Here is a 23,866-nt window from a genome sequence, read left to right as displayed (position 1 = left end):
CTAAAAATTGCTGCTGACAAAAGGTATGGAGGCACATCTGATGCACTGAACAACTAGGACACCAGGTGAGAGGAGCCACATGAACAGAAGCAGTGTCAGGGAATGCATTTTAACAGCCCTGGAGGCAAGGTCAGGGTCCAAGGAATAAGCCAAGCACAAGTTCTGCTGAGACAGTGGGAAGTGACCAAGGAGAGGAAGGCACTCACATGCATGGAATACATGTCTGATTGACTCATTACCAAATTAATGAAGGTATGAAAAGAGAAAAGAGCTATCCATTACATAAATTAAGGCATTTCCTACAGAGCCGTGTAGGGAAGCATCAAAAAAAGGCACTGCCAGTATCTAATCTGGTCAGAAAATTTAAAAATAGCACCTAAGACACAGGTGAGATATATGTAAGTTTATGCAAGGAAGATTGACAGCATAATACTGTTCTGAAATGAGTACCATGAGCATACCTAATCAGCTATATCACAAGATTCCCTGCATCTCTTCAAATCTAAATGCAAGTCTCCTAAACTGACTGGGGGAAAGAGAGTCTCCCCCACACAGAGTGAAAGCTGCTTTACAAAAGGTGCAAATGCTCCTATAAATATCGAGAGAAAATACCAATTTTATCCAACTGGACATAGAAGCTGGTTGTGGGTATTTTTAGCCAGAATCCTGGAATAAAATTTTAGTCCAAACACATAAGCTTTGAAATAATTTGTTAACGAGACAAGCTTTAACTACTTTAAGATGATGCTTGGGAACTTTGCAAACGGGAATATACAAATGCATTGACTGCAACAAATACTGAACATGAGAATCCACAAACTCCCTTCCAGGTGTATTATGTGCCAGTACAGCCTCCTTCAGCAAGGAAGTCTTTATATATCACTTGCCAATGTTATTATTGCTGATTTAATCTGGGCTGAAAACTGACCTTGCCTTAATACTCTTAGGTTTCCATTATTAAAAAGAAATTACTTCATCTTTACCCACTTACATTTATTCCTTCTGTGGAAAGTTTTTGTGTGACTTCATGGGGTTTTTAAAGGAATATAATTTTTTTAAGTGGCAGATGAAGGCATCAATGGTATGTTTTAGAATCTATGTTTAGGCTACCAGTCATAGGTGGCTTCAATTACATTAATTCTGACAATGAAAGTCACGCATATTTTCTTCTTGATTTGATGTCAATGCTTTGCATGTCCTTGCCTTTCCAAAGACAACTACAGTCCCCAGACACAGAGAAACAAGCACTTCAGAATCTCAATGCAAGGAGGAAGCAGGAGATTAGAACAATTCCCTTCTTCAAAGTCAATCCGAGCACAAATCTAACCCATCTATGCCTTGCAGGGTTTTTTTGCACTCCTCCTACATTTCACAAAGCATTTTTGCATGTAAATGTGTCAGTGGTATTCAATGACTGGGCAAAACAGCTTCATAAGATGACTTGGCTGTATTTACTCAAAACACCCTCATGATTTTCAAGGGCCAAAAAAACCCACAAGGAAATAAAAAAGCAGTCAGTAAATCAGAATCAAAAGAGAAGAATTTATGTTTTGTACATTAATATTAAAGACAAAAATAGAAAATCCTGTTTCCCTGCCCTTCATTCCTAGTTCCATTACTGAATACCACTGCTCCTCTCAGCTTTAAGTGCATTATGCTGGGCTAATATAAGACATGATTTTATCAATAAATTAATGTACAACAAATGCACAGCCTATACCATCTCTCTTCTTAAGCAAGCCATCACAAGGTAGATCAAGTAGCAATGCACTTGCAGACTGTTGAGTAATGATATTAAGAAAGAAATTCCCTCAAGAATGCTAGTTCTGCAAGATATGAGTGCTGGGAGACGGGCCATAGTGAGAAAGGCATTGCATTTTTCTAATGGTCAAGAGACAAACTTTTTTTTCTTTTTAGTTTAGAACATAAAATTCACTTAACAGCAAGCAAAGATGATCCTAGGAGGGCTCTAGAGAGTGAACTACTATTTAAATTTGAGCAAACCAGAATCAAACAACTCTCATCCTGCACTGAATAGAAGGGTGTGTTTATGCTAATCATGCATTCTAGTCATATTAAAGTAAATAATGCAAACTCACTTGACAAGGAGTGTTTGGTAGTTTGATGTGACCTGTCATGTCTGGAATGCCAAGACTGAAATGGCATACACGGTTAGGAAAACAACAATGTTTTCAAATGCTGAGCTGTGCCCCAGAAACCAAGATCTCCCAAGCCTCTTCAAATAGGAAGCTGTTATCTCCCAAAGTGAGAACAGTCACTTGGTGTCTCTGAGATATAGTCACTGTTCTAGCATCAAATTACTATTAAATGAAGAAAACCACTTCTTTAAAAACAGAGATGGCTGACACTACAGCCAGAAATAAATGGGAAGTTGCCTTTTCCCTGCTCAGCTTATCAAAATAATCAACTAGGACTAAAAACAGATTATTAAACTTTTCTGGTGAAAAAAATTACTTGCATGCACTTAAAAATACTCAAAGGTGTCCCATTGCTTGAAACTGGATCTTTTAAAATGCAATATTGTCTGCAAGGGATCTTCAGTACACCAATAATGGCACACACATGACATGGCAGAAGAAAGTGACATTGCATACTTAAGTGTTCTGGCAAAAAAGGAAAAAAAAAAGAATTTATAAACCACACTTATCAAATATGCCATTTTGTCAAAGCCTAACATTACTTTTCCTTCTTTCAAAAACAAGCAAACAAGCAGCAAGTGTCATCAGTGAAAGTGTTATCCTGGCAACGCCTCTGCTGTTGATTTTCAAGTGCAAGCATTGATCCTGCTGAACTTCAAGTAGTAAAGCACAATATAGTATTACATACAGGAAAATAAGCTGTAAAATTGTGTCCATGTATGGAGAGAAGACTATGATTCAGCCATCCTGTGGAAAATTCTAACTTCTTATCTCCAAATCTGAAGTTCCATATTTATTCAGTGAGTGAAAAACATTATTTCAGCAAAGCATTTGTATTCTTGTTCTAAGAAACAAGATGTTAAAAAAGCTTCTTTCAACAAAACAAACTGGATATCAGCTAAAAGGCAAGAACTTAATTTATCCACAGTAGCACTCCTCTACCTCAGCAAGTTCTTCTTCCTCAACAATTTGATACTTTCTAAGCACTGGGAGATATTTAATAAGTGAGCCTTAGTTTTACAAGGTTTATAAAGTTATCATAATTTTGAGTGCTTCAGGTTTAATGTCTTATAATTGAAATTGGTGAATATGAAAGACAGTAAGAAATCTGCAAGTGAACTCACTGATATAACTTCTTTCTTTTTAAACAACAGGAAAGAATGAATGTGTTTTATACTTCCTGAATTTCAGCAGCTGTGGCAGTAGTGTAAGAACTATGAATTGTTAACTTCCTAGTTAGGTCACTCAGTAAAAAATATCAGTACCATTCAGTTAAGGAAGACAAGAATCAATCATAATACTTTGACTTGATATTTTTGGCACAGAAATTTTCCTGGAATCTAAACCCAGCTGGCTGCTTTCTCAGCCTAGAAGTGGTACAGATATCACAGTTGTAGGCAAATGAGGGTCCATGATACACCTTTGTTGAGGGTTCATGATACATCTTTGTTGTCCATCATTCTATTCACTAAATATTACTTGTTGACACTAGTAAGAGCACACTTACTGAATTCACATATTCAAAACCAGTATCTTTCTTGCCAAGACATGACAAAATCCTGCAGACCAACACCTAAACTCTTTTCCTTCCATTGTTTGACCTTAATTAAAAAGCAAACAAGAAATATTAACTCTTCTTTCCTAACATGGTTGTTACCAGAGTTCAATAACAGGATGAGATCTAGCTGAGATTCTCCTCTCTTCATACATGTATTGCTGTTACTTGACTTCAGTATCAAGCAAATTAGAAAACCCCAGTAGCTCTAGCTCTTTTTAAAACTCAAATTGTCTCAGACAGACATCACCAATCCTCCACAGGAAGCCTACTCCAACAATGGATGCACCCTGTTGTATAAGAGATTATCTGTACCCCAACCACAAGGTTGCTAATTGACTTTAAGGCCCAGGCAAGACCAGAAAAAACACCAAAACTCTGGCTGGCTTTTAAAAATTAATTTGTTTGTCTAAGATTTTGAAGAGCAGAATTGCACCACACTAAGCTTCAAAATAACCTAGTAGAATGATCACAGAATGGTTGAAGATGGAAGGGACCCCCTCAGTTGGAGGGTATCTGATCCAATCCCCCACTCAAGCAGAACCACCTGAAATGGGTTATCCAGGATGACATCCAGAATGCTTTTGAGTATCTCCAAGGAGGGAGACTGCATCTTCTCTGGGCAGCCTGTGCCAGTGCTCAGTCACCCTCCTTTTCAGTGAGGGAAAAACTTTCTGATGTTCAGATGGAACCTCCCCTGTTTCAATGCCCATTGTCTCCGGTTGTCTCACATACCTTAAGAAGTGACAAAGCCATTATCAGAATGTTATCTTTAAAGGAAACTGAACATGGCTGTTCCAAATGATTCAGCTAACACTATTTAACAGTAACAAAAAGTAAGATGGAGTTCTGACAAGTTCCCAGGGTAGACCATAGAGTCCTATTAATTACACTTATTTAGCAAAAAAAAAGTCAGGGAGAAGCCTTCTCTTCAGGCATAGTTTTAATACCTTTAATACATTTTCCTTATTTTCTTTTGTTTCTTTATTCCAATGTTGCTTATTTAATAAGCAAATACCTTCAGTCATTCAGCTCCAAACAGCCTAATGCATTCTAGGTGGCCTACCTTCTTTGGAGGTGGTGAATCATTGCTAAAAAATGGACCTGCTACCTAAATGGCTGCACAGTTCCCATAAATTAAGAGCTCACGTGCTGCTGTGCTGCACAGACACAGATACATGCAGTTGAGGGGGAAAACCCCACACAGCTACCAAATTGTGGAAAGGCATGTCTCAGCAAGTAGCAGCCTGCCTTCCTTTGGCAAGCAGCAGGGTATCAGGGAGTGAACCTGAGAGAGCCACCACTAACTCCTAACCGCAGTTATCTTGAACTAGCAGAGACTCAGTAGCCCACATCCTTTGGAGCTCGCTTCATCTGCTCCCAAGCGCACAGAACATAATCACTTGCCTGTCTTCAGGACTGCTGTTGCTACTGATGATTTACACATTGTTATTTTAAATCAGTCAAGCACTACCACAGAAGATTAACAGACACTTGCTGTTTCCTTTTTTAAGGTATACGAGACTGTCAGTGACTGAATCACGTTCATAGTGAAACTTCCTCCCTTCCATCATAAATTGCACTTGAATTCAGATTTTATGCTGTCAAAGCTTTGTAGGGAATATCAACACTCATATTTGTAACAAGCAAGAGATATTGAAAAATGACAGAATCATTCACTCTCCTTTTATCAGACTATTAAACAAACTTCCTTTTAGCATCACAGTTACAGCCAATGTAGTCTCAGCTGCCAGTATGAGCAAGATGCATTCCACATCATATTCAGGGCAGATGCCACGGTTTTGTCTCACAGCCTGAGGTAGCACCAGAACTTTTTTGACAGAAACACTCAGCAAGACTGGTCTTGAAGTCATACATTGTCACTGCGGACAGGACAGAAAAAGTCCTGTAAAAATAAGAATTGTGTATTTCACTTCAGCAACTATGAGCATGAAGTAACTCTATCCCTCCTCAAGGCTATTTTTCTAGGCACACTGACAAAGCAATTATCTTGGAGAAGAGGGAGACATTGCAACAAAATGTTTTTAACACGTGTTACTGGCAAGATGGAAAAAAGTAGTACCAGAGACCTATATCCTACCCTGCTCACATGAAAACTTGAAGGGCAGGACTTAACCTTCTGTAACAAGCAGAATTAACAGTGACACAGATGGGCTTGTGCACTGAGAAGGATAAAGTCTCTGGCACACATGGTGCTTTCCCTGATTGCCAGGCTGTTCAGAAATTGTCTCTTCAGGGGTTTCAGCTACTCTCTGGGCAGAGTGTACATGTGAGGCAAATGGAGTATATCCACACAGCTGCTCCTTATCAGAAATATGAACACCAGAAGCTTCATTTTCACCAACAGCTATATGAAAGTGGAACAGACTTAAATTGGAACAGTAAAAAAGTGTTCACTATGACTAGGAAAAGCATCCAGAATCATGAGAGTAAGTGGCATCAGATAAGAGAGAAGTGACCTAAAATTGACCTATGTGACTGGCACAAGAGATAGTAGAATGCAGTTGTGATAACAGACTCTGCAGTATCATCATTAGCAATAATAAAAGAATTGGCTGCAACTAAGTTGGGAGAAAAGTATGACTACATTCAGTAAGGGAAATATTTCAGATTTTTACCCTGACATTCATCAGAGGATACACCGAATGGCCAGAAAACACCATACTACTTTTTTTCCCCCTAAGGATAATAAAAAAGTCACAACTGAAATTCAATAGATACACTATAGTAAACACAGAAACACTTATAAACAAGGACGAGTTTCTCACCTTTACTACTTTGTATTGTTACTGTCTTTTTTCTATGTATAGCAATTACATACAACTGCTGCAAGACAACTGTAGCACCACATACTACCATGGTTTTGCTGTGATTCTTTTCAGGTTTAAGTTCAACCATCATGAAGGCAGAATCTGAAGATTCTGAATTGAAGATTCGGTTAAAAAGTTGCTAATATGTAAAAATTAATCAGAAGAAAAATGTCATTAATTCTCAGTCTATGCATTACATTGGAAAGCAGAGACAAGGGCTCGTGCATTTGTTTGCAACTCATATTAATATAATTGCCAAAGAAAATGTTCAGAAGGAAATATTTAAGTGTTGACTTGGCAGCAGCTGTGTTTGCCAAATTAAATATGATTCAGGTATCAAACCCCCACAACTTAAAGACTAGAGAGGAAATGTTCAGTTCAGGTACTTGTAGTTTAACAACCAGAGTTGAAAATGACAAATCTAAAACCACAGATACATACACACACCTCATGGCTGCACAAGGAATGCAGAGCTTGACAAGTATGCTTTTCAGTGACTTCAAAGGACAAGTTTTCACATTCAGTCTAAGCAGTTACAATACTGACAAACAACAGAGACACATAAAACATCCTATCTGCAGCCTTTCTCCTGTGACTTACCAGATGCTATTAGGCAGCCGCTATCTTTATGTCAGGATGTCTGTCTCACAGCCAGATGTACAATTATTTAGTTTAGAGATATCTCTAAGAGCTAGATGCACATAGCAACTCTCAATGTACTCCCTAAGCTTAGGGCTTACATGTCAGTGAAAGTCAGTTCTCTCTATTTGTTCCTCCTGTTGCACATGACAGGGATTCCTGTCAAGTCTTGCTTATCAGTATGTATTTTCCACAATTCAAGAGACATGTCTAGAATAGCCTGCATTCAAAGATGGAGAATCATTAGCAAATAGCAAACAGACATTGCAAAAACTGCTCAGCACCTGCCAGATTGAAAGCAGCTCGACTCTATTTCTTTACTTTCATGGTTAACATCACGGAGTGCCCAGACACTGAAATAGGATTAGGCCCTGCTGTGCTCAGTGCCTCACACCAACACGTGACTTCTACCCTAAGGAGCTTGCACTGAGTCAGGCACACAGACAGGCAGGACAGTAGAGGCTCAGCTGCAATGGCCAAGTACATTTCCCAGTTTCAGCTATCATTCCTAGTCCTCGCTGCTTTTAGTAGCAAGGCAGGTACCAGACTTGCCATTGAATTTGTATTTTAGAAAAAAACAAAACCAACCTCCCCCACCTCCCCGAACAAACAAACCCAGCAGCCACAACAGCTCTGATAATTTAAAAATTATCTCAGTTGCACCGTCCGAACACAGAAAATCAGAAAAAATTTGTTCAAGTTCTCAGTTTTCTTCCCCAGCTGAGACTGTCCGCAACTTCATTTTTAAATGTTTCAAGTAACTTGCAGCAACGTGCATGAGCTTCATACTGACAGAGTTCCAAAACCCCAACGCTGTTCATTCAGGCCATAACTTCATATATAATGGAATCTGTTTCGGAACATATACCCTATGTGAAAGCCACAAGCATCTTCAAGAACTCTGCACAAGTAACAAGCTAAAACAGATTTAAAGAAGGAGTTACAGATATCCTGCCTCCTAGGGTCAGACCCAGAGCTGTGATTTTCTTAGCTATTATGCCTACAACTTCACCTAGGCTATCATAGTCATTAGCAACAATACCCACATCACTCAGCCTTGAAGGGAGACAGAAAACCTCCGAGGTAATTAAAAGTTTACATGGAGGAGATACATTTTATGTCAGTAGAATAAAGGCTAGTACCCACCCACAACAGGACAGAACATTACAATAGACAAAATCTCCTTGTCCTTCAGATAAATTAGAAACTTAAGCAATGAAATATGTATTTCAAGGCACAGCATTCAAGGATGTTGCACAAGTGACAGCTGCAGGAGCCTAAAAACCAGTGTCTGCCCCCCAAAGTATAATGTTTGAACATAATCACTAACGCAGAAGACAGACATGCAAATCCGGCATCTCAAAGAGCAGAGCAGGGTAAATTTGGAAACATATTAGTCCCGGTCCAGAGAGTTGTTTGTCAGATCTCAGTGTATCTGCATCCTATTATCTGAAACTTGATACAGAAAAAAAGCAATTAGATTATCCTAGAAGTTTCTTTGGTACCTTAGTAGCAGTGTATCACAGTATCTATAACACAGCCTTTTACCAGCAAAACTTCGCCACTTCGGTAAGTCAAATCTTACCTGTACTAAAGTAGATTAAGTTTAATGAGATCAAAATATGCTGATACAGATAGTACACTGCTTCTGACGGGTAAAAGTACCCCATGCACAGTGACATACTCATTCTGCTACCTCGTTCATCACTGCATGGCTTTGAAATGCACTTTGCAGCAATCCAATTCAAACTTAAAACATATTAGCACTTCAGATACAAATTAACTTTTCTATAGAGAGGCTTTTCTCATTTGGTAGCCAAGAGCACCATTTGTAGAAACTGAAAACTCAGTTTTACAATTAGAAACCATAAGGCCTGGGAAATGCCATGTTTGACTCTATTTCTCCTCAGTATGTAACAAGATCTAGAGAATGCAACAAACACGGGAATTAAGCTAACACACATCTGTTTATAATAGATGTGGTTTGAACAAGACCCAATTCTTTACAACAATGTACACACATCTACTTTAACAACCCAAATAAGGTTTTGTATAAAATACAGTATACTTACATTTGCAACAGGGACTGAGCTAGCCACACACAGAGTGTTGCAACAGGCAGACTCCAGCAGAGCCTTACCATCATTTCCTGTCCTTGGTGAACACACTAATAATTTCAGCACAACCACAACTGTTCAGTGCACACACAGAGAACATCTCCAACACCTGAAAGTCCCCTCCCACCTTTCCTGCATGCAAACCCAGACACTATACAAAATTATAAAAGAGATGACATAAGTGGGCCTAATGTAACATGTGGGGAATGCAATATAAGAGTAAAGAGAATCAAGACTTGTGAACGCTGTTGCTTTGAAATTGAAGCCACAATGGCATTGGGAGTGCAGACTAGGGAGCGTTATTTAAAGATATATTTTAAAAAAACATTTTAAACAATAAAAAAGAAAGTTCATGGAAGTTAAAACCATCCCTGCACAGGGCTTTACAGAAATTGTCCATGAAAACACATGCTTTAAATACCCAAACCGGACTTGCAAGCTCTGTTGAAATTAAGTAGAGTGAAACACTCTGAACTCTATGAGTGAAACACTCTGAACTCTATGATTAATCGATGAAAGTCAAGGGATGAAGCAACTGTTCCCTTTGTTCCTTCTCAAGAAAACAGAGAAAGAAAAACTCGGTTACCATCATTAGTGGCCTAGGACAAAAACATACGGCAGAAAATTACCTTACATTTATTAAATGCCCTTTTCTCTAGATATTCTAGATATCCTCCTAGTAAAAATGAAACAGTCTCAATGAAGAGTCACTGTCACTCAACTGTGAAGTACTGTAAACGAAACAGTTTTCAAATAATGGAGTATTTAAAAGTTCATATTGCCTAATTCGTCCTCAAATGGAAATTAAATCAACCTAGGAACAAGCTGGATTTAATTAACCTATTTAAGATAGAGGCAAGAAATAATAATAATGGTAGCATTTTTTTCTTCTTTATTTTACATGAGCACAGAGAACCACAGATAGAGTAGAGATTTCTGAAGTTCCACGGATTTCACAGCCAGCCGGCTGCCGGGCGATTCCCCAGAGCCCGCGGCCGCGGGGAGAGCGGCTCTAGCCCATCCCCGGGGCAGCGGCTGCCCGGTGTGTCCCGGCTCACCTGGAATTCGCTCCGTCTCGGTGCCACATGGAGCGCACCGGCAGGAAAGCAAGCCCCTGCTAAAAAAAGCAGCACCCTCCCGGAGCAGGGAAGGTGTGTAAGTCGGCTGTCGCTCCGGAACAGCCTCGTGGGGCTGTGACAGCGCGGCCGGTGACCCCGAGGACCGCAGGAGGAGGCTGGAGCGGCCCGGCGGGATAAGGCGCTGCCCCGGCAGCAGCCGCCCGCCCGCCCGCCCGCGCCCCGGCCGGCAGCCGTGGGCGCCCTCGCTGCCAGTCGGGCGTGAAAGGCGCTTTCTGGGCGCCAAAGCGACACTTTTCTCGCGTGCCGAGTTCGCCGGCTGCCGCCCCCCGGCCCGCCTCGTCCCGCAGCGCTCCAGCGAGGGAAGCGGCCACCGCCGCCAGCCCCGCCCCTCCAGCCGGCCCCGTCCCGTCCCATCGCTACGGCGGACACCCACCTGAGCTCCGCACCTACGGCCCGCCGGGCGCCCCCGCCATGGCCCCCGGGCAGCGGCGCCCCGCAGGCAGGAGCGAGGAAGGATGGAGCCTGGCAGGAGCGATAGCCAGCATAAAGGGCCGGTCCGGGCTGAGTGCTCGCTCCGGCTGGCAGGGAGCACCCACGAGCGGGACCGGCGGCGGGACCGGCGGCGGGACCGCCGCGCTCGACTGACGGCAGCGCCGGCCAGCGGGAGGAGCCTGAGCCGCCGCCGCCTTCCCGGCCGGCGGGGCGGGGGAAGAGGGAAGGGGGTGTTTCCATGACGTCACGGGCAGCGCCCGCGGACAGGTGGGGAGCGGTGCCCGAGGGGACGCGGGGACAGGAGCTCCGGGCTAAGCCGGAGCTGAGCCCCCGAGCCCGCCTTAAGCAGCTGGGGCGGGGCGGGCTGCGGGCTGCGGGCACGGCAGGGCAGGCGCGGAGCTAATCCCGCAGCGACCCTGAGGGAGCCCCGGGAGCGATGCCTCCCTGGGCCGCCTGGTCCCGAAGGTGCGGCTTCCCGCGGCGCAGGGGCGAAGTGCGGGCGAGCGCCGGCGGAGAGGGTTTGATCGCCGCATCCACAGCAGCCTGCGGGCATCACTTCCCGCTCACGGGGAGCGCTTCCCGCGCCCCACCTCGCCATCCGCCTGGGGAAGCTCCTCCGTGGGAGAACCATCCCTCCCTGCCTTCCCCCGCTACCCTTTTCCTGAACCGACATCCTAAAATTATCGTGTTTCTCTGTACCTTATTTAAAAATAAACATCTTGAATGACTAATTAGATCCAAGCCGTTAGAAGCGCGCTGGACGGCTTCCATAAACCCTTAATGTGTGCACTGAATCTTTCAGAAATTGTTACTGCTTGCGAGGAGGCAGACGGGATGTGACCTGGCACACCATTCACACCGTCTTTACTTACAAAGTGCAATTTAACCCACACTTAGGAAATGGAGGGGGGCGGGAAGAACCACCTCGGTTTCTTTACTCAGACTCACATGCCCAAAACTGATCAGCTGCTTCTCAATTCCATTCAGAACTCGGTGCTTTTCTCGACTGGAGGGAAACAGAAACCTTTTTCTTCGTGAATACCATTCATACAGCATTTAAAAAGAGCAGAAGCATTTGGAAGAGCAAGTTTAAGTGACATCCCAAAAGTCAGGAATGATATTCACAGAGTGGAACTTGAGGTAGCATAACTGAGCAGAGTAGTACATAGCACCTTGAACAAAATCTTGTAAGGGCATGAGAGAGGCTGCAGAATATCACATTTGGTAAGGACAGTATCCACTGTAGTCTTCCCAAAGCATCAGCAGCAGAGCAACCCAAACACCCTGAAAGCTGCTGTCAGAGCTGGCCTGTGTGATACTACAGCAGGGAGGGCTCCTGGTGCCTGCTGTTGACTGCAGCTGTACAGACTGATGATGGCTTAAGGAGATGCTGCCTACACAATGAAAGCTCAAGCAATGACTTTTTAGTTGGCATCCAGCATCAAAGTCAATGAAAAGCAACAGAAGTAGTTTTAGTTTTCATAGTATTGTTTAATGTAACTCCAAGACACTGCTGTATGAGAATCCAAGCATTGTCAGAGGGTATATATCAGTTTGCAAACAAGTAGAGTTTAACAATAACATTTAGCAATTCCTTGGGTTTCAGATTTTATAGAAGTTTGATTTTATAAATCCTGGTTTTAGGACAAAATTAGCAGCACCTGTCATTTTAAAGAACACAATTTTTGAACTAAAGGCACCAAACAGCCTGCAGCATCCAATCAGTTAAGGAAAAATTAGACACCTGGAATATGTTGATGGTATACCTTTATAGTGTTCCCATGATGCAACAGCACATGGTTAGGTAACAGCATGCTTCCTATGCATGTGTGGCCTGTTCCAACTTCCACTGAAATCAAACTCAGACCACTTCCCTTCCTAATTTAGAAAGTAACCATGTGTCTACCTGAAGATGTACAATCTCCAGACCCTGCAATAAAAAAGACACAAACTGCAAAAATAAAATTCTCTTCCAAACCAAAATCTCCACCTTGAGTCCTGCTGTATAGATATTGCCCTATTTGAGGTTCCTGAAATATTTAGGACTTCTTTTGTTCCTGTGTAAAAACATATGGACTGGATGAATCCACGGGCTGTATTGCATTATTTCACTGGAGTTACATCAGGAAGGAGTTTGATCTTCTTATGGATTTAGGGCTTAATTTCCTTTCCTTTTGTTTTTCCCTTCTGTCACACAGAAACAATGAAAAAATATTGGACTGCTCTGCTTTCCTGTGCTAAAGAAAAGTTTAGAAATAAAGTAATAACCAGCCTTTTGACAACAAGATCATTCTTTCTGTTAGAAAAGCAAGACACAGAAAAATAGTGACAGCTCATTATCTGAGATAGCAAAATACAATGCGGTCATACACACTGGGGGAAATGTATGGGCAGAGAAAGCCTCTGTGTGAATATAGATTGCTGTTTTTTTGTTCCTAATAGATCCATCAACACAAACTCATCCGGTTTATAATCATAAAAGGAAGGTGGCTAGGGTGTTCCTCAGCAACATGCACTTAACCTTCGATTTATCCTTGCTCTTTGGGTTTTCTGTTCTGATTGATGGAGCCTCATGATACAGTAATCTTTTCAGAGCTATTAAGAAGAGGAAATCCATTCTGCATAATCCAAAAGGTATTTTTTTTAAATTCAGTTCCTCTTTGATCTATTATAATTCAGAATTAAATTACATGGTCTGAATTAAAACTCTACCAAAATGTGTGTTCTTTCAGCTTGCTCTTTCCTGTGGTTTTGTAAAGACAGTTCATAATAATGTTTCCAGTGGTGCAATGAAAGGGATTGTCTTTTGATTTCCAGCTTGATTTTTTTTCCTTTAATTATTAGGTAAAAATAATTATTACATCCCTATTGAACTCAAAGACATGCAATGATGTTTCATGTTTAAGCAATCTTAGTCTGGTGAGTGAGCCATCTTCCATTCCATGTATATGGACCACAAAGAGAAAGGGTCATTATGAGACACAAATTTTGTCCTGCGGTTTGAGCTGAACAACTGACAAATAAGTTTTGCGAAGAGCTTCTACATTTACAGCAGATGAATATATTTATCAGTATTTGTGTGGCTCAGGTGTGAAGCAGCACGAGTTGTGCACATTGCAAAGTTATTGGATTCATCTGTCTAACTCCTCTGATGACTATGCACATATATCTTCAGTCCTGGGCAGGAGTTATCTATCTTGAAATTCAGAAACATCTTTCCTCATGCACAAAAATAAATCTGTCCTTGAGAGTTTTCTTCTTTCCACCAGCCCTCCCCATGATGTAATTTCTGTCTTTATGCCAGTACCTCCTATGTTATTCTTGGTCACCACTGAGGAGCCTCTATCCCACTGACAGTGCTTTGGCAAATGTTGCTGTTGTCCTGTTGCACTTGCTGGTATTATTGAAGCTATTGGCACCACCTTTCATGTGTCTTTCTTGCTGGTACTTCTAAATGCTTATCTGCCTAGGCTGCCCAGGCCTCTTTCCACATGACCATGGTTACTGGGTGTTCCATGACTTGTCTGGCTTCCCAGCTAGAATTAGCGTTGTTAAATTCCCTTCAGAACCCTTCTGGATACCTCTGAGGTAAAAGCATATCATATGTGTTGCAAAATTCATTAATTTTTGCAATACTTTTAGCAATTGTGATTGTGCCTTACCATTTGCATGGTGATAAGAGCTCTACAGCTATGGGGGAAAGTAGACCTGCTGTCACAACATCCTTTATTCTTTTTCTTCTTACAAACTGCTATATTGATTTTTGTTTACTTATTCAGATGAGGGCAGAGAGAGAGAAGGAAGGCTTGTAGTCTTTCCATGTTGGTATAAAGCAGGCAGGTGGGTGGGCAGAAGGAAGTCAAAATGGGAAGATGAAAAACTGAAAAGAAATTAATATCCACCAGCTGGGCACTCAGGAAGAGAGTTCCTGTGCCAAATGGTCAAGAGAAGTTTGACCTCGTCTAAAATTTACAAAGCTGGATAGGATGAACCAAGCAGCAAACATTAAAAAGATGCACAGATTTACTGTGGCTGCCATGACCATGCATTGTGTATACCTGTGTAACATGACATGATATACACAACACGACATGACATACATAACATGACATGATAACATAACAGCCTCTTTGCACAACGCTGCTGATCTGTCCCAGAAGGCACCAGTGCACACCAAAGAAATAGAGAAGGCATGCAACATATGTTGCTCAAAAAAGACCCAAAAGTCAAAAATGCTGACTCTCAAGAACCCTGTCTTTTGTGAGTGTGTGTGTTTTTGTGCATTACCTGCCACAGTAGGATCTGTGGACTTGGCAAGCACTGAATTCCATATAGTAACGGTCATGAGTATTAAAAGTACTTTTCTTGCTGTTGATTTGAGTTTTATTTGTCTGTTTTACTTAGCTCCAGGGAAACTGTGAGGGCCTACTTGCATTTGGTCTGGCTTCCGGGGTTACTGCATTTGAGAGCCAATTTCGAATGTCAAGTGGTCACTGTGTGGTAGATGAGTAAAATTAACATCCAGACCTCTAGACAAATAGGGAATAAAGAATCACAGAGTTTCTTCTTCACACCGACGAGGACATTTTTCAAGCAGTAACTTAATACTGCCTTGGAAATTAGAGGAAACTTCAAGGTTTTCGAGGGAAAGTTATTTTTTTTTTTGTAGTAGCATTTTCCCTTAAGAAGAAAAGTTAAACAAACTGGCAATTGGAGATTCTGGATTTCTCAGTCTTGTGCTGGTTTCATACATACCAGATGCTGTTTTATAACATTTATCCTCCTCCCCCTCATTGGTGACTATTACTCATTTGTCCCAGTGTTCTGGGATTTTAGTGTTTATCTAAAAGGCAGTCAGATGGAAAAAAAAATTAGTCCTAATTTTTTTTGTATTACTTAAGGCAAAAAGCATCAGAATACATGGAGGTTTGCCATACTTAGAAAGTATGTTTACAGAGATGTGGTACAGGTCTCTGCAGAACCTGGCAGCCCGACACTGTTCAGCTGGCACAGAGCAATAAAGCCTTTGGGCAACAGTGGAATTCAGTGCACTGCAGGCCAGATTATCCTGCCCTGCTGATGCAGGCCTGGTTATTCAGATTGCTAGTGAGGGGTTCTGCCTGGAGTAGGAGAGACAGAAACCTCCTGTGGGGCACAAATGATTAGCAGAGGTACTCCATGCCCATGGGTCCTTCGGCTTTTTAGAGTCTCACCTGGATGCAAATGGAAGACAATATATTGTCTATTGCAACCAAAGTTTCTACTTACTTCCCTGAGCTCTGGGTGAGGCCCAGGCATACCTCTCGTGTTCTTCTTTCTCCCCAAGTATTGCACACAGCATGGAGCACTTCAAATCCAGAGGTTAGGTCCCTGTTCTTTTCTCAGAGGATCTGCACACAGATTCTTTAATCCTTGATGACCATCATGCTTTCTGCTCTGAGAGTAGGATCCCTATTCGTTTCTCTTATTAGTATTAGCTTTGCTATTCCTTTCCTTTGAATACACACAAGAGGAAAAAAATGCAGAAACACTAGTGCACAAAAACTGCTGATGCCACGTTATTTCATTCTTTTGGGACCATGAACACAGAAGGTAAGATCAGACACTGAATTATTATCTGGAAGATCATGGGATAGATACCTTTGCATTTAGCTATAAAGGAAAATAAATTATATTGTTCACACCTTGTAAATTGGACCTACAAGGAATATTTCCTGCCAGCATGAACAAAGTTTTCCATTGTATGAACTCCCTGAAATTGGTAGTACTTCATTTGAGTGCATGTGATACTCAGCAAGTGTCAATAATGGCAGTAACAAGCATGACCTCGACAATGTGTGCAAATCCAGCTACAGACATTAAACTTAGCAAACATTTATTCCTGACTGGCATCAGAATAGAAGAACAGAGAACCAACTCTCCTCATACTCACTTGAAAGTTAGGCTTCTGGCCTCCAACCAAAGGGCTGTTCCAGAGCCTTCTTGCTCCGGTGATCAGACAGTCTCCTAGTTCTCAGACTGGGCATAGTTACACCCAGCTTGTGCCTATTGATACTTCGCACCCTGTCATGGTTTAACCCCAGCCAGCAGCCAAGCCCCACAGAGTCACTCGCTCACTGCCCCACCAGTGAGATCAGGGAGAGAATCAGAAGGATAAAAGCCAGAAGACTAGTGGGTTGAAATACGGACAGTTCAATAGGCAAGGAAAGAGCTGCACACACAAGCAAAGCAAAACAAGGAATTCACTGTTTCACAAGGCAGACAGGTATTCAGCCATCTTCAGGAGAGCAGGGCCCCATCATGCCCAACATGTACTTGGGAAGACAAACTCCAAATGTCCTCCTCTTCCTTCTTCTTCCCCCCACTTTACATACTGAGCATGATGTCTCATGGTCTGGAATATCCCTCTGGACAGTTGGAGCCACCTGTCTGTGTTTCCTCCCAGCCTCTCATGCACCCCCAGTCCCCTCACCAGCATTACAGTATAAAAAGCAGAAAAGGCCTTGCACACAGCCAAGGCCTCAGCAATAGCAGAAACGCATCTCCTCTATCATCACTGCGTTCAGCACAAGTTCAAAAGACAGCCCAAGTCTAGCTACTGTGAAGAAAATTAGCACTACCCCAGCTAAAACAAGCACAACTCTCCAGACCTGCACCTCATTAACACTTAATGTACCAAAACTATCCACTGTCTCAGCTGTTAGACCTGTGCACATAGGTCAGAATTTCACCAGATGACTGTAGAAAGCATGCCTGTTGCTGCTGGGAATGAACTGCTCATTTGCAGCAGGAGATTTCCATCAGGAAAACTGTTCAGTCTGACTGCCAAGATACTGTTAGCCGAGGGAAAAACTAAGCTAGGTGGGTTCAGTTCTGCTGGGCTACAGCAGCAGCCTCTCCTATTTCTGTACTGCAGCCATTAGTGTCATGGCCTGAGTTTTAAAACAGTTCAGATGCATACTAGTAAGCTTACTTCCCACTTTACTGCTGCTAGTACAACTTATTTGACAGAAAAATATGTCTTCCCAGACACCATAACTGTGTGTCCACACAAAACAAGTCAATAAGTCCAGGCAGACTTTATTTTTTTATTTGCCAGAGGTCAGCATTGGTTCCAGGCAGAAGGAATATCCAAGAAATTAAATATTCCACTTTATTTGAAGTAACATTACTGTTCCAGGCAGCAGCATTAGACCGTATCAAGAGCTGTTGAAATCAGTGGAAGAATCATCCTTTGAGATCAATGAGTTTTGTGTCAGATGCCTCATCTAGTGGATCAAAATGTTGAATGGCTGTGATTTTCCCTTGTATCTCAAGATATTGATGAGAATCCAGGCAGCTGTGGGAAGACAGGTACTTCCCCCTCTATTGCCTTGTGATAATTGAGGCAAGATGGGCTACACAGGCTATTGCTCCATGCATCCTTTCATCCATGCTGTTTTTCTAAGGGTTTACTGCTGAGAATGGGTCTCTGTGGTTACGAAGGTTTTGACAATGATAAAGCAATGAGAGCCTTTAATTGAACTCAAAGGTGATTGCTGAGAAAGAGAAGAACAAGAGTATTTATGGCACTAGTGCCACACTTTGACACAACTGGCTGACAAAGTAAAATAGAGGAAAAGCAAACCTCCCACACAGTCCGCCTTGGGCAAATACAGAGGTCATGAGCAAAAGGTATGAAAGGAAGTTTACTCACCTGCAGCCCAGGTATAGCCAGTTCTTCAGTCACCTCAATCCACTCAGTTGCTGCTCAGTCACTTAGCACAAGTTCAATCTCAGCCATGAAAGAGATGTGCAGCTGACTTACCACTTTTCTGCCTCCAGAAGAGGTGTTGGAAAGAGATATCTTTATAAGGTTTTAAAGTCAGCCACTTCTAAAATTTCTTTTTGAATACAAATAGATAGAGATTCACCAGCTGTTAAGATTTTTATTTTAATAAACTGTTATTTTAAATAGAATTTATAAAAAACAAAACAAAACAACAAAACCAAATAAAAACAAATGTGTTGAAAAGTTCAGCAAATATTACACCAAAAATGTTGAGGTGATTGGTCTGTATACATTTGAAGGAACTGAGGGTGAACAAGTGAATACTATAATCTTTAAAAACACCAAGTCCTCCATTCATAACTGAAGAAGGAAAATATTTGGCAGAGACACAGATCTGTTTATGCACACTCATCATCCCCCAGTGCCCAGTATCGGGGCCAGTCCTGTTCAATATGTTTATCAGTGACCTGGGTGAGGACACGGACTGCTCCTCAGGCAGCTGGGCGGGAGTGTAGACCTGCAGGAGGGTAGGGAGGCTCTGCAGGAGGATCAATGGGCCAAGGCCAAGGATGTGACATAACAGGGTGGATTGCTGAGCCCTGCACTTGGGTCACAGCAACCCCAGACAGTGCTACAGGCTGGGGGCAGAGTGGCTGAAAAGTTGCCCAGGAAAAAAAGACCTGGAAGTGCTGGTTGACAGCAGCTGAGCAAGAGCCAGCATGTGCCCAGGTGGCCAAGAAGGCCAATGGCAGCCTGGCCTGTGTCAGCAATAGTGTGGCCAGCAGGATCAGGGGAGTGGTTGTCCCCCTGTACACGGCACTGGTGAGGCGACACCTTGAACCCAGTGTTCAGTTTTGGATTCCTTTCTACAAGAAAGACATTGAGGTGCTGGAGAGTGTCCAGAGAAGGGCAACTGAGCTGGGGAAGGGTCCGGAGCAAAATCCTATGAGGAGTGTCTGAGGCAGCTGGGGGAGTTGAATCTGGAGAAAAGGAGACTCCAGGGGGACCTTATCAGTCTCTACAACTGCCTGAAAGGAGGGTGTAGCCAGGTAGGGGTCAGCCCCTTCTCCCAAGTAAGAAACTATAGAATGAGAGGAAACACCCTCAAGTTGCACCAGGGGAGGTTTCGATATGACTTTAGAAAAAAATGTTTCACCAGAAGGGTTGTGAGGCATTGGAACAGGCTGCCCAGGGAGGTGGTGGAATCACGACTCCTGGAGGTATTTCAAAAACATGTAGATATGGCACTTTGGGACATGGTTTAGAGGTGAACCTGGCAGTGCTGGATTAATGGTTATCTTAAAGGCCTTCTCCAGCCTAAAGATTCTATGATTATCACAGTAATTAGTATAATCAAATGGCAGGAAATAGCTACCTGTGGGGAATTCAGGCTTTTCTTGGTTTTTACAAGTAATAAAGGCAAAAGACTCCTGGAGACAGCTTTGAAAAGGTGAATTAAATCACATTATATAAATGGGAGCAGGTGACGTAAGAATGTCTAGAAAGAACTAAAATAAGAAGCATCTGAATGCAAAAAATCCATCTGACAAAATGAAAAATGGCCTTTGAATTAAATGGGCTGTTAAACTGACCTCAAAAAGCTAAGGCAATGTGTTATGGCAAACATTTACTTTCCAAGGAGAAAATGAAAAAACACAATATTCACTCTCTAAAGTGGAACTCATGTTGGTTTTAGGAATCACACAGGTTATAGAGTTTTAATCAGTGTTGAGGTAAAGAATTAGAGGTGTATTTCTGAGGCAGCTGGGGGACTATTATAGACTGGAAGCAAACAGTCATAACAGTAGGAGAAAAGCTAGCAAATATGCCTCCCATGCACTGGTTTTGATAAGCCAAAATGAAGTCACTTACTAATGGCACGAAGAGCATTTATTTTCTAAGATGTAGACATTATTTCAGTATTAAAATACTGGCTAGTGAAGGATGAAGAGACAAAATTAATTGAGAGCCTTGAAACACTGTCAATAAAGTCTTTTTCCACGAGGCTGTAAAGGAACTTGAGAATCAGACGTGAAAGGTAAAGTCATATCATGAGTTCAAAACTATATGAGAGACAGAGTAAATTACTGCCTCTTAAAATGGAAAAAGGTTAATAGCAGGAGGCCCCAAGGATCCTGGCCAGAGCCACTGTTCTGTGCAGTATTCAGAGTCTGAAACGATGAGTGGTCTGGTAGTAAAATTTGTTTGTGATACAGATTATTTGGGTTTGGCACTGTTTGGGAGGATTATGAAGAATACCAGATGGATCTAATAAAGCTACTGTAAACGTTTGGAAGCAATATAATTGTAAATGAAATACCAACTGTCATGGTTTAACCCTAGCAGCAACTAAGTACCACACTGCCACTCAGACACTCCCCCACCCCAGTGGGACAGGGAGGAGAACTGGGGAAGAGTAAAACTTGTGGTTTAAAACAGTAACAAATAAAGTCAAGTATAATACTAATACTACTAGTAATAATAAAAATGAAAAGGAAGAGAGAAACAAAACTCAAGGGAAATAAACACAGTGATGCACAGTACAGTCACTCACCATCAACTGAATGATGCCCAACCTATCCCTGAGCAGAGATTGCCCCTCCCAGCCAACTCCCCCCAGTTTATATAGTGAGCATGACCTTCTGTGGTGTGGAATATCCCTTTTGTCAGTTTGGATCAGCTGCCCTGGCTGTGCTGCTCCCTCACAGCTTGTTTGTGCCTACTCACTGACAAAGCATGGAAAAATGAAAAGTCCTTGGTTTAGAGAAAGCACTACTTAGCAACAACTAAACACCAGTGTGTTGTCAACATTATGCTCACACTTAATCCAAAACACAGCAGTTGCACCAGCTACTAGGAAGAAAATTAACCCTGTCTCAGCCAAAATCAGGACACCAACAAAGAAAGTTCAAGATAAGGCTTGTTGGAAGGAATGTAAGTTGCAGCATTCTTGTGTGCAGTGGGCTCTGGTTGAACTGCAACCTCCAAGGACAGCCCTAAGCACAACTGGCAAGAAGACCATTAAAAAAGCACCAGTAGAACTGCCAGGGTGGTTGCTGTCATCATGAGGCTGTTTGCAAATATGAATGGACTAGCCAAATAGTTTCAGCAAGAAAAGACACAAAAAATGTCAAGGGCCAGATTCAGAAAAGTGAAGTAGTAACTGGAGCACTTGGAAAAGATGCATGAGAGCCAGTTCCCCTTCCTTCCTGTAAGGGAAGTACACATGTCATGGGGGAATGCCACAGGGCTACCACAGCATAAGCTATGCCAAAGGGTGCAGGCTGAATTGTTTCATTTCCTTGGAGAAAAAAAGGAAAAGAATGAATCCCTGACCCTGGCAATGATTAAGCTATTCCTAAGAAGATGCAATGCTTTAATGTCTCTACCAATCCAGTGTGTTTAATTAGTGGCATTCCCCCACCAAAAAAAAAAAAAAAAAAAAAAAAAAAAAAAAAAAAAAAAAAAAAAAAAAAAAACCAAAAAAAAACCCACCTTGATTCCTGCCAGGAAATGCTTCATTCTCAGAAAATGGTTTAGACGGGAGGTTAGGTTTCCCGCTACATGCTTACTCACTGAAGAAGCAGGAACAATAGAATTGGAGGCTTAGACTATATTTTCTTCTATTTTTTTCTAAGGAAAGTATTTCTCTGAGGCTGAATGGAATATTTGTGTCGAATGAACCAGTGTTTTCCAGGGTTTCTTTTGGCAAGAAGATAGACTGTAGTCTTGATTGTAACCACTTTTTGTTTAAATTGTCCAGTTTAGCTGTCAAATCAATTTGTGGTGCTCAGGATGCAAATGCATGCTGTCAGTTCATCAAAGACATCTGCTGAGTGTTCAGCAATTGTCAAGAAGTGAGTGAAGTATTAACATTTTTAAGAAGAAAATGAAAGGTAATAAACAAAACAATATGATACCATGCAGCCTTCTTTTGGTCTTCACTTTGTCAGTTAACAACAGGCTGCATCAGAGCCCTTGAAACTTAAAGGCATTTTTCAAAGACATCCCACATTGCTTTTTTGTGTGGCTTTTTGCATTTCTACTCCCTCATTTCATAACTCTCTTTTCTCTTTTGTTCCTTCACCAGACTCACACATACCTTAAGTGCACACCCAAACAATTATTCTGCTATTTTTTCTTTTTTTTTTCACCCCCTCTCACCTCCTCAGGTGGCCATCCTATCACTTCCATATTTGAGGATGAATTTGAAAAGCCCTTTTTGTTAAAAATCTCTATGCTTTCAATCCTTGAAATCTCCCACCTGAAAGAAAAATATCCAGACATAACCAGCATGACAAATCATAACTCTCATCATAAAAGGTCCCCAGTGTCAATGTGAGTTGTGTATTCAGTATCTGCTCCCCAAAAAATAAAAGGAAGGAAAGTGACACAAAGTGTTTGGCAAAGAATGGATGTGCTGCTCGAGCCTCTTTGAGCCTGAGCAGCTCAGGGAGGAGGTGCCCAGAAAGGTGACTGTCTTTTTACTCAGCAAATGTAGGCTCAATGGCAACGACAGACATCTTCAAACTGGCAGCTGAAAAGATCTGATTCACTCAGGTGAGATTTCAGAATATAAATGGAAGGAAAAAATTCAGAGTAAGAAACTTCAGAGGGAAAGAGAAGACAGTATGATATGTGCAGCAGAACGAAAGAAGTTTGCTGTCTTACAGATTTGTTTCTCTACATGTTTCTCGAAAGAAACATACAAAGCTCGACTCAACAACTATGGATTTCCCTTCATCTTGCAAAGTTTATCTACATGTCTCTCAGTGCTCCTACAATAGTTTCACCTCACTCCAGGTCCTCTAATTACCAGGCAGAGAAGAGGCCAGATGTGCTGTAGCTGAATTCAAGCTCAGCACCTAGTCAATCAGTAACAAGATGAACAGGTCAGCCTGCTCTCACCCAAAAGAAGAGTGCCTGAGTGTCTCCTTTTCCTGCATTATGAAGGAAATAATAGGCTTTTTCTACCTAACTACAGAGTTTTAATACAATTTGCAGGAATGTTACAAATTTGCCAAATCTGCCTGAAATCTGTCTGATGTTCATAGTTATTTGAGCTAAATTGATAGGTGAACAAACAACTTCGCTGAGTAGGCATTTCTTCCTTACAAAAGCAGACTAAAAATAGTTTTCTGTTGTGAATACCCAACACTCTGGGGCCTCTTTTCACTATGAACAGACTTAAATAATTTTCAGCCATTTTAAATTAAGTGAACT

The 23,866-nt window shown here is 41.9% G+C and overlaps 1 protein-coding gene and 1 long non-coding RNA gene across 6 annotated transcripts in view; both read right to left on the bottom strand.

The window, feature by feature from the left end:
- Positions 1-10,959, bottom strand: part of OSBPL3 (oxysterol binding protein like 3) — an 85,685-nt gene extending 74,726 nt beyond the window's left edge. For 4 of the 5 annotated variants that reach the window (XM_068208622.1, XM_068208649.1, XM_068208640.1 and 1 more), the window contains exon 1: positions 10,814-10,959. The gene's annotated coding sequence lies outside the window, so the exon portion shown is untranslated. Of the gene's footprint in view, positions 1-9,256; positions 9,282-10,813 lie in introns of those variants that run through there. The other variant, XM_068208631.1, reaches the window with a different exon arrangement.
- A 6,977-nt stretch (positions 10,960-17,936) lies between these two features.
- LOC137484625 (uncharacterized) lies at positions 17,937-22,027 on the bottom strand. Its single transcript, XR_011004944.1, has 3 exons — positions 21,198-22,027; positions 18,569-18,718; positions 17,937-18,078 (listed from the first exon to the last, which is right to left on the bottom strand). It is a non-coding gene; the product is annotated as an uncharacterized lncRNA (long non-coding RNA).
- Positions 22,028-23,866: the final 1,839 nt, after the last annotated feature.

The sequence above is a fragment of the Anomalospiza imberbis genome, chromosome 1 (genome assembly GCF_031753505.1).
Source record: "Anomalospiza imberbis isolate Cuckoo-Finch-1a 21T00152 chromosome 1, ASM3175350v1, whole genome shotgun sequence".
Taxonomy (NCBI): domain Eukaryota; kingdom Metazoa; phylum Chordata; class Aves; order Passeriformes; family Viduidae; genus Anomalospiza; species Anomalospiza imberbis.
Note: the sequence above shows the minus strand (reverse complement) of the source record. Positions and strands in the feature narration are given on the sequence as shown.